The sequence below is a fragment of the Zerene cesonia genome, chromosome 23 (assembly GCF_012273895.1).
Source record: "Zerene cesonia ecotype Mississippi chromosome 23, Zerene_cesonia_1.1, whole genome shotgun sequence".
Taxonomy (NCBI): domain Eukaryota; kingdom Metazoa; phylum Arthropoda; class Insecta; order Lepidoptera; family Pieridae; genus Zerene; species Zerene cesonia.
In genome coordinates this window covers 1449620-1460135 of record NC_052124.1, presented here as the reverse complement: position 1 = coordinate 1460135, position 10516 = coordinate 1449620, and the positions used below count along the sequence as shown (strand labels likewise).

At 34.5% G+C, this 10516-nt stretch overlaps 1 non-coding gene across 1 annotated transcript; it reads left to right on the top strand.

The window, feature by feature from the left end:
* Window positions 1-5621: 5621 nt before the first annotated feature.
* Trnar-ucg lies at window positions 5622-5694 on the top strand. The gene has a single exon. It is a non-coding gene; the product is annotated as a tRNA-Arg (tRNA).
* The last annotated feature ends 4822 nt before the right edge of the window (window positions 5695-10516 follow it).

The window sequence follows — 10516 nt, the reverse complement described above, 5'->3', positions numbered from 1 at the left end:
AAACCACTTGCCATAACAGGACAAGCCCAATGCGACAGTGATACAAAAAAAATAAAAATTTTACCACAAATTTAACCAACTTAAATACTAGATACATGATTAACTAAAATGTATTTTCTAACTTATCAACTACCTTCTCCTGTAGTTTTACTTTAAATATATAACAATTGTTCAATGTCACAGAAAAATGTAACTTCATTCTTTATTTAAAGAACAGCGAAATAATGAAACATACACCGGTAAATGTTTCCGAGAGCTCGCAGGTGCACCGCTGGATCATTACTAGACAAGCTTATTTGGCCAATTATGAGCTCCCTTTGCGTCGCGTTGTTTAATGAATAGCATCGTCGTGTTTCACAATAATCGGGCAAATCTATATTGTATACCTCAGTATTACAAAAATACGACACCACAAAAATATCTCCAAATGATAAGTGTTGCATATATTCTCGTATTTATGATTTGCATGTAACACCACTTCTTTATTAAGTGGTTAAAACTTGTATACCCACGGCCTTGGGGAAGGAGCCGTAGCTTAATAAGGATTCTTACCGACTAAAACTACGCTTTTTTGGTGCTTTAATCTTTCCATCCATCCATGGTATTTCCACGTGAAGTTATTAATCGGTACCAGGGTAGCATATATGCTAATCTCGACATTATTTATTTATTTATTTGTAGTACTTTAGTGCACAAACTTAGAAAGAAACAACAAGAAACAACAATCTATCTCAGATAGATATAAAGAAACAATGTAATAGTACTTAAATTATAAATCCTTTACTAGTGATCGCTTATTACACGTGAATTTAATTTATAGCAGGATCAATCGAATCAGCCTTTAAGCTTTCTAAGAAGCTTCTAGAAAATGTATGTCATGCTTCGTAGAAAATGTAAATGCATCAAAGTACACTTGCTACGACATGTGCGTAGCAAATGTTATGTAGCACCTTTGATGCTACGTGAGTCTACGCTAGTCGTTTGTTAGTCAGATTTCATAGAGGTAATACGACAGTTCTGCAATAATATGTATAGATAATAGCAGTGGTGGCTCAGTGGTGAGAACCTCAAACTTCAAAATCGACAAGCCGGGGTTCGAGACTGGGCGAGAGCGTGCAGGAAATAAATTGATTTTTCAATTTATCTGCGCATGGGAATAACATCACCACTGCTTAAAACGGTGAAGGAAAACATCGTGAGGAAACCGGCACGTCCAACACTCAAAAGTTCGACTACATGTGACAAATAGGAGCCCAAGAGGGGATTTTGGGATGTACTCGATCGCGTCAGATTATTATAAGGGAAGGTACCTTACCTACTATTACTAAGTACCTCCATAAAGTATGAGTAGTTAATATTGGTGGACGCGCCTACAGGAGCCGCAGGAAATAAAAAAATATCGATAGTTCTCTAAGGTTACGCTCCAATTGTCACATTAGCGAAATTTGGATTTTTTATGTTGTAAATAACCCGTAATATATCTGACCCGCTCGAGTCATATATTTTTTTTATATTTTACCTTTTATTCGTAGCCACGAAATTACCACATAAATCGTAAGAAAAAGTTATATTCTATTTTATTAAGGGTTATTTACAATATAAAAAATAAAGCCTTAAAACATATCAGTCATGGAACAGTTTTTTAAATTAATAAAAACAAAATACAATATTAATAGTGAAATTGAAATATACCTGCATATATAATGTACACACAGATCAAAAAGGCCAACGACGAAGTTCATAAAAAAAAAACATTTAAGTTATTTCAAAGTCCGTTTAACCTCAAAAATCGAAACTAAATTATGCACTGTCTAAAACATATAACAATTAATTTGCACCGTAATGGCGTTGTTCAAATACGTGCGTAATGTACGTCCGAATAATTGTGGGTTAACTAGACCAAATATCATGTCGGTCTACACTACAAATTAGAAGCAAACTAATTAGGATAAGGGTTCGATGACACGTTCAGGATCTTGCCTGTGGGCCTCGTGCCCGTACACACTTATCGTGATATTTATTTTCGTCTACATTGTTTTAGAGACATATTATTATATAAAGTGAAGTTCCGTATCCTATAGTGGGATATGGGGCAGATGATATATCTGTTTCACTGATCGATTTTCTTTAAGGACAAGGTAATAAGCCTTCTGTGCTCTGCCAGACTGAGACGTTTTTTGACAGGTCTCTTATGTGGGTTTAGGCCATAATCTACCATGCTGCCCAAGTGCGGGCAGATGTCACATGTCTTCGAATTTTTGATTTTCTGTATGTGGTAATCGAGCACGCTTCGGCACGAATTGGGCCAGCTCGCACCGGGGAAGTACCACACCCCCACAGAAGACCGGCGTGAAATAGCATTCTGCTGTGTTTCGTTCGGTGAGTGGGGGAGCCGGAGGCCCATATCCTTTTCTTTACCCGTCCCAGTCCTTTCCTTTATTCCTATCGCCAATCCTTTCTTAATTCCCTCCAAAAAGCCGGCAATCCATTTGGAGAAGCGTTAGGTCTGCAATGGACCTTACGCCTCTTCAAATGTTCATGGGCGGTGGTGGCGCTTACCATCAGGCGTCCCATCAGCTCCATTGCCGACTGTAACATAAAAAAAAAAAAAAAAATTCTCAGACATGTCGGTATCCACACCATGTTTTACTTCACCGTTTCGAGCAGTGTTGATCTTATCCACTTGTGCAGATAAATTAAAAAAAATCAATATTTATTTCCTGCACGCTCGCTTGGTCTTGAACCCTGATTTATCGATTTTGAAGTCCGAGGTCCTCAACACTGAGCCACCACGGCTTTTATAATATTGCATATGTACATATACATATAATCAACAAAATACAATAAATGCTCAGTTCATGTACGCGTTAGGTTCACGTCAAGAGATTTACAAATCATCATATTACGGCATAATTAATTCAATAAAAAGCTTAACATGTGCATGGTTTTTGCGGCATTAGCTCCGATAAACGTGTAACAGATTAATCAGCTCAGTTTAATTTCAATAATCTGATCAAACAGACATTCAATTAAAACACGAAATTAGTTTATTTTGCGTATGGCTGCATTGCATTGTAGTACATATTGCAAGTTCGATGGTGTGAATTTTTATATCCAAAATATACGTTAAATTGAGACATTAGCGCGCACGTGTATGTATGTGTGTGATATATCTGTGTGAGTAACATCATAACGTACCATTAAAGAAATATGATTGATGCCTTAACAACATTGCTTTATTTTGTTAATATTAACATAATACGTGAGACTTCTTACACTCAATATTTTTTCTTATTTCTTTATTAGTATTAAATATGAGACAACGATATGAAACTAATATATAGGCCTATACATAAATCAGGAATGCTTTGGTTGAGTATACCATATTTCATCAAAATCGGATGAGTTGGTGAAGAGTTCATTGGAAACATACACCATGACTCCTGATTTATATATAGGCATGTTATTCAAAAATTACAAAAAACATTCTCATGTAATTATATTAAAAACAATTATAAAATATCATATAAAGTGAAGAGTTATTTTGACTTAAAGAAAAATGCTACAGATATTTAACAAAGATTGACATTAACCATTTCATATCTGAAGCATTTGATTTTTAACAAAAACCTTAATTTACGCTTCTAAAAGTAGGACAAAAAAGTTTGATCGAATTATGATCGAGTGATGAAACTGTGACCGCAATTAAACCGTTAAAATATTAAGATTATATCGTGATTGATGGATCTAAGAACCAATTATTTGTTAATCAAAACTTTCCCGAGAAATTTTTATCTCTTTAAATGGTTGCTACGATCTGCGTTTTTTTCTTGTTTTTAATTATGATGGTTAATTAATTAATAATTTTGCTTGTTACGATATATAATTTTGCTTGCTATGAGAGGGCGAGGGCTACAATTACATTAATAACTAGTTGCGCCCTGCGGTTTCACCCGCGTCCGTATCCCGTAAGAATATCGCGATAAAAAGTTGCCTATATGTTATTCCAGTTGTCCAGCTATCTTGCAATCGGTTAAGTAGATTTTGCGTGAAAGAGCAACAAACACACACACATCCTTACAAACTTTCGCATTTATTATATTAGTTGGATACTAGCTGCACAGCTCGGCTTCGCCGGTATTCGTTAATCGTTAAAGAAATGATATAAACTATAACTTTTATAAACTATCCTTTTAATTTGAATTTGGCCAGCCCGCCCCGGGGAAGTACAATACCACTACAGAAAGCCGACGTGAAATAGTAACATGCTACAGTATTTCGTACGGTGAATGGGGAAACCTTTTCCTCACCATCCACAATCATCCATCTGCTTCATCCAAGCTTAAAAAAGTTTATCTTACAAAAACATACTTAATGCTAATTAGGAGTCTAATATATATTTATCTCGTACAATGATACATGTAGTAGATACATTTAAAAATTATCATAAATGGTAAGAGATCCAGAGGTACTTATCAAAAGATAGACAAATTTTATAACTGCAGCAATATTAGGGCTATCAATTTGCTTTGAATTGGATTTTGTGCAAATCAAAGGATTGAAATATCTGTTATCGTTTAGTTTCTGTTTGATTTATGATTTTAATGTTTTGATTAAAATGCATGAATATTAAAACGACTTTTTTTATATCGGTACTAACATTATAAAGCTGAAGAGTTAGTTTGTATATTTGTTAGTTTGCATTTTTGTTTGAACGCACTAATCACTGAAACTACTGATCCGATTTGAAAAATTATTTCAGTGTTAGATAGCCCATTTATTGAAGAAGGCTATATATGTACTACGGGCGAAGCCGGGGCGGACCGCTAGTCGTAAATATAACGTTTTCAAAATTTTGTATTTCCATAAATTGATTACACATTGGAGGTGGACATAAGTTTGTTGTGTAGAATAAAAGTTGAAAGGAATAAAATAAGGGATGAAACTTATTATAAACAGCGGCTGTGGCGCGAAAGCCAGGGGAGTGAAGCCACGGGGGAATGATAGTATATGAGTAAATCTGACAATTAGATTCAAATTCGATATTAACGTTAATGAATCATTCGTTAAAGAAGTGTCTGTCGGATAGGACATGGAAGGTTAATCGCCTACTTGTCCTCAACCTTTGAGTAAAACAGATGTTTGATGTAAGTAATCGACATGGGACATAACGCTTTTACTATTGCCTTATAATCATTATTTTTCTATGTCATAGTCGACATAGAAGCTGATGGACTTATGGTAAGAGCTACCATAGCCTATAACATATGTAGAGGCCTTACGTAAATGTATTGCCGACTTAAAAATAAATTGATATAAGGAATAATGAGGAAAAAAGGATTGGTAAGGGTAAGGGTAAGGAAAAGGATGCTTCCGGCCCTTCTTATCATTCTACAGAATACTGTAGCATTTTCATGGTGCTATTTAGCACCGATTCTACGGGGTTATGGTACCTTCCCCGGTGCGAGCCTAATTCGTGTGTAAATGTGATCAACATTTGAATTTCCATTTATTTAGTAACCACAAAAATTCAATTTTTATCAAATATTTTTTTTGAACGACCATTTCTATAAGGGACGTTAAGAAAGAGTATGATCATTAAATTCAGATTTGTGCGTGTCGACCGTGTGGCCTAATGGATAAGGCGTCGGACTTCGGATCCGAAGATTGCAGGTTCGAGTCCTGTCACGGTCGAATACTCTTTTTAATTAATATGTTTTTATATTTTGAGAGAATTTATATGTGTATTTTAATAGTTTTCATTTTAGCAAGTACGAATTTATAGTTTGGCTGTTCAGTCAAGCTCCGCTCGGATAATTTTTTTTATAAGTTATTCCACCTTTTTATCCTAATCCAAGCGAAGGTAATTCAAACAAAGTAAATACCATCAAAATTCGTTCAGCCGTTGCTTATAAATTGTGTAACTAACACTACACAACAACTAACCTTCTTTAATATACTTAGAAATAGGTTAAAAGACTAAATGTTTATGTACTATATTTTAATATTAAGCAAGTCAATAAGCAACATTTGAAAGATAAAACTTTATAATATCGATGAAAGCAAAAAACTAATTTACAGAAAATTGAAACATTTTTTAAATGGCAATTGTTGTTTTCGTGTAATATTAATTTCTAACCTTGTAACATTGCAACGAAGCCTTACAAAAGAGTGAATTTAATATTTTCCAGTTGCACTCAAAGACGTTTATTAGAAACCAGTCATTCAGTAAAACAATAAAAAGTCTTAGAAATAATTTGTTACATTTTTAATATAACTAAGCGTTCATTACGTAACGGAACAATCTAGAATTTTTTTACATAATTACCACAATAAGTTGATAGATAAAATCACACAAACATTAATGTGAGAGATTAGAAAACAATTGCCTATTACCTATTTATTTATTAGATATTCCATAAGGATATAAAGATGAAATCATCGAAGCGTTGCACTATAATACCAGGATACCTTTTAATCCCTATACATCGCTTAAAGGTGTAAAAACCAGCGTATCTTGATCTCTGTGCTCTATGATTCCATTCCATAATTTACATTATTCTGTATACCAAAAGGGTATGGGTGCTAGGGAGGGTAGATCAATGTGACTAGTCACATAAATAATAGAAAGCGTGACCCGTGTAGGAACGGTTCATTTAATGTAATTAATGCTTCGTTCGGTGAACAACATAGCAGGCATATATTTTGTTATTCAATGAAATGATTTTATATTTAGTTCAACGAAAGTTAGGTTGAGTATTGCGTTTCTCAGAGGTATTCTTTTATTGGTTATTTTACAGCATAACGGAGAATGAGGATAAACAATTATTTTTAACAGAAAACTAATTACCACTCAAGTTGTAAGAACTAGAATTTATGTGGGACCACATGACAAGTAACAGCTTTAAAATATAAAAGGAATCTTTAAAATCGGTTCTCTCACTAAAATGGTACCTATGAGGTAACAAACACATAAAATGCCTTCGAATTGAGAACCTCCTCTGTTTGAAGTCGGATAAAAATTAGCTTTAATATCTAATAAAACTCGTTAAACTCAAGTTACCTATAGGATGAACAATCGGTAAGGGATCTAGAAATTTCCATTCGTGTATACCTGTACATAATTATTATACACAAATATAAACTGAAACTAAACATCGACTTACCTTTAAATCTGACAGCTAAACTATAATTTAATCATCGAGCCGTCACCCTGCTTGAACCTGACAACTTAAATTGAACTGAAACGCACAGGTATAGAGTTCAGTTTGTTATATACCTTTGCGTATGTTAAATTTTGATTGATGAGGTGTTACGTAAGTTCCACTAATTTCTTGTTCAAGCAAACGTGCTTTGATTACGAAGTTTATTATTGAAAATTTGTTAGTTGTTGTTTGTTATGTTAGCTAATCTATATTATATGTGTCCGCGTCGAATCGCTTTTGTTTTTTTGTGATAGTTTGTCAAAGGAGCTGGATGGTCGCCTGATGGTAAACAACCAGCATTGCCTGTAAAAATTTGTATGGGCTACATGCCAGTGCAAGTGGGTTGCCAGCTCTTCTGAACGAGGTATAAGGTTAAGATTTATATAAGGAATAAAGGAAAAGTATGGAAAGGGACTGCTTAAAACGGTGAAGGAAAACATCGTGAGGAAACCGGCATGTCCAAGAATTAAAAGTTCGACGACATGTGACATCTGCCAACCCGCACTTGGCCAGCGTGGTGGATTATGGCCTAAACCCTCATAGGAGGCCTGTGTCCCAGCAGTGGGAACATATATGGGCTGATGATGATGGAAAGGGACACGGGCCTCTATCACCCCCACTCACCGAACGAAAAACAGCATCCGTAGGCTACTATTTTACGCCGATGGTCTGGGACCCTTCGCCAAATTGATGATGATGATGTTGACAACTGAATGACAAAGATTTCTTTTTACTATATGATTACTGGACTTATAAAAAATCGATTAGAAATGCTTTAATTGGATATGTTGATAAGATTTCCCCTACATCCAGGTTTAGGCAAATAACACGTGCGATTGATAAAGCCAAGTACATACAAATATCAAACTGATTACACATAACATGAGATTTGTAATCAGATTTTCAGAGCAAATGGACTTACGTAATCCAGTGATAGTATAAACAAAGCATTATCAATTGCAATTGCTTGACCTGGATCTACGGGAACTCTCATCAACAAAGTCCAACAACTAATTTAATCAGAAAAGCAAGTTTAGTCCAGTTTCGACTCAAGATCTTTAGCTAATGATCAGCAGACATACAAAGTTTCTGTATTCAATAAAATTTGTGTTATCTTATAACCTTGCGTGCATATTTTTAGCATATTTTTTAATATACAGTACACCCTTTCCAGTGAAATGTTTGTTTCGTGTAGGCCCGCATGCTGCAGATATTTTGAAATTCTAAAATGTCGTGATTGATTCAAAAATAAAAATATAGATTTATGCTGACTGTACTGTTGGTTTTCTATTGAATATTGTATATGTTTATGTATTTCTTTTACAACACAGTTTTGAAGGAAGAATAAAATGCAATTTGTGCAGATATTAAAAGTTAAAAATAAAAAATTACTGTTAATTTATAAACACTTGTAAAAGTTTGAGTTCAGTTAATAGGGAGCCGTAGGCCCGTATACTCATTCCTCCCCATTTTTTTCTTATTTATCATTTCCTTACTAAACAGTCAATTGAATTCCACTAAAATTGGGAATACATTTTCAAAGGCACTTTTACTATCAGGCAAACCACCAACTGCAACGTTTGCGGAATCAACTTTTACTAAATTATCACAAGAAGATAGATATCATATATATACATGGAATTCACGTATGAAAAGATGGGTGGATATAAAAGTATGAAAAATAAATAAAACACCTATCGATGTTTACTCGTTCACAATTTTAAACCGGCAATGCGAAATCTCTGGAAGCTTCGAGAAAAAGAAATTCGACATGGTTGAACAAGTTACTAAGCTAAATTAGCCGAGCTTTCGATCCTAACTTAGCCGGACTTAATCAAACTTATTTGCACCTTTAATATCCTGAGGGTACTTTTCTAAATTATGTCGCAAGACTTTGTGGTGTTGGATACTTGTGAGCGTCAGATTTAAATGCAATTAGTTGTGATTCTTTTGAGATGAACTTTGCACTAAAATGGGGTCAGGTTGGCGCTGGAAATGTTTCCGAAACTGAGATCGCCACCGACATTTCAACAGAGGAATTAAGCAAACTTCCTGAAAATTTTACACACATAAATCTAGTATTAATTCTTTGCGAACATAGACAACGAATGAATAGGATACTTTTACATTATTAAAAAATAAAATACCTCGTGTATTTTATACCTGCGCCCCGTGGTTTCATCCGCGTATGCCTGTATCCCGTAGGAATATCGAGATAAAACATTGCCTATATGTTGTTCCAGTTGTCCAGCTATCGACGTAACAAATTTTAATGCAATCGGTTTAGTAGTTTTTGCGTGAAAGAGTAACAAACACACACATCCTTACAAACTTTCGCATTTATAATTTTAGTAGGATTAGTAGGATTAATAATATTAGTAGGAGGTGCCATGTCCTGTAATATTAAAGTATTATGTAGCGATAATATCCAACTATACTAATATACTCAGAGTGGGTTAATTCTACACACAAGCCGCGGTCCCCACTCTAAAACAGCTCGACGGAACGCAATGCAGTTTAATCGATAGTTCATTACTATATAAGGAGTCTGACTTATTGCCTACTGCTCTAAATATACAATTTTTTTGATGCTAGAGCAGTCAACTGACACCATCGCCCGGGAACAATTGCATATATACTCAGCAATAGCGTTGGTCGCTTTAAAGTGGGAATAAAACTAGGAAAGGTGAGGAAAAGGATACAGCCTAATGTAGTAGTTATTCTATTTACAATCGGAAGCTTTTAATATACAATACAGTAATTATGAATTATAGTAAATAAGTAGCAGTTATCCCATCCAACCTTTTGTAAAATTGACCCATCAATTTTAAATACACTTATAATAAACAATGTAATAAAGAAAGTGTCATTTGATGTTGTGGTTGTTAAATTCACATCAATAACGTACCTGTTTAAAAATATGTAAATACTTCAATTAAAGTGAAAATAGGTTTAAATAAACCAGAGTATTTTAGATATAATTATTTCAGAGAAACTGTTTAGATTGAATTAAATTAACACCTTTTCCTTGTGAGCGTCCAACCGAGTTCATTTCAAAACAGCTCGCAATGAGGGTGCTCTGAAATATTTAAAGTTGCCAAAATAAAATTTCCAAGCCTAAAGCGCAGATGCACAGACGAATCCAATTTTGTAAATGGTAGTAGTAAGAATGCAACACACATTCTACATTTGATGTACCTTTACTATATCGCCAGTGCGATCGGTTCTTTTATCGACATTATATACATCGCTCGCTACGTTTGATCATCACTCCTGTCGTGGTAAAAACTTCCAAGCAAGATCAGCAGTGT